Raw genomic sequence first — 1,326 nt, forward strand, 5'->3', positions numbered from 1 at the left:
CTCAGTAATGTGTGTGGTCCTCCCTTACATGTGAGTGGTACTCACTAATGTGTGTGGTCCTCCCTAACATGTAAGTGGTGCTCAGTAATGTGTGTAGTCCTCCCTTACATGTGAGTGGTGCTCAGTAATGCATATGGTTCTCCCTAACTTGCACGTGTTGACCCGTAACATGCCTGTGGTACTCTCTAGTGTGTTTGGTGCTCACTAACATACAAATCGGGTTTACTAACAAGCCTGAAGTATTATCTATTCACATCACTACACCCCACAAAGGTAGAGGCTACCATGACTCCTTATGAAAATGAAGAAACCTACTGGGCAGTGGTGGTTCATACCTTTAATCCCAACACTTGTGAGGCAGAGACAGGAGGATCTTTGTGAGTTCGAGGCCAGCCTGGTCTACAGATCGAGTTCCAGGAGAGCCAGGGTTGTTACACACAGCAATCCTATCTTGGGGCAGGGGGAGCAAAACTGAGGGACAGTGGGGCAGCACAGTGTGCCCAAGGTTCTGTGTTCCTGAGCTGGGTGACTAGTCTATGCCCTTGGCTCTGAGCTATAAGGACGACCAAGTTAACAAACAAAGATGTCCCTGGGAACCAGACATGGGCTAGGGGTAGAAGACCCCGTGTGGGATCCCTGGAGACAAGCCAGGGAAAGGTGGAGGGTCTTCACCCGGCCAAGATGGGGAAATTCTTCACCTGCACTCAGTTCACAATTAGAAATAAGGCTTAAATGCAGATTCCCAGCAGAGGATACTGAGTGACACAAGCATGAACGGTGACCGGGTGACAGGATATTCCATACTCTCCCTAGTTTAGACAGGAGGGAACGGCGCTCGCCTAGAACTGCATCTGGCCTCCCTTCCCTATCTCACTCCGGGGCTGTCCTCTCTGTGTCTTGGAATGTTTTCATGCAGAGGGTTAGATGCCCAGAAGCGAGCATCTAACCCTGCAGAGATCCACAACCCACGGCCCACAGGCAGGAAGAGAGCACGAGCAATGTATTGCTCTGCTCTAGGGGGTGCCCTTCATACAGACTAGTACAGGACCCGTGTTTTGAATTTGTGCCACTGCAGCCTCCAGGCTGGAATTCCCCAAATGGAATCTGGCAGGGACTTCGTGGCAGAGGGAAACCTCTCTATGCCCGCGGTGTCCAGTGGCAGCCAGCCCCTGTGAGTGGAGTTCCTTGCTTCTGCTTCTTCTTGGATGCTTTCCTGGGTCTGGTCTGGCCTGGTTACTGGTTTCCTGCGCTCGCCGAAGAGGGAAGCCAGGACAGGTCCAGGCAGCCCTGGCTGCTCATTAGAATGCAAGCTCATTGCTGAAAATG

This window comes from Microtus ochrogaster, chromosome 2 (genome assembly GCF_000317375.1).
Source record: "Microtus ochrogaster isolate Prairie Vole_2 chromosome 2, MicOch1.0, whole genome shotgun sequence".
In the NCBI taxonomy this organism is placed as follows: Eukaryota; Metazoa; Chordata; class Mammalia; order Rodentia; family Cricetidae; genus Microtus; species Microtus ochrogaster.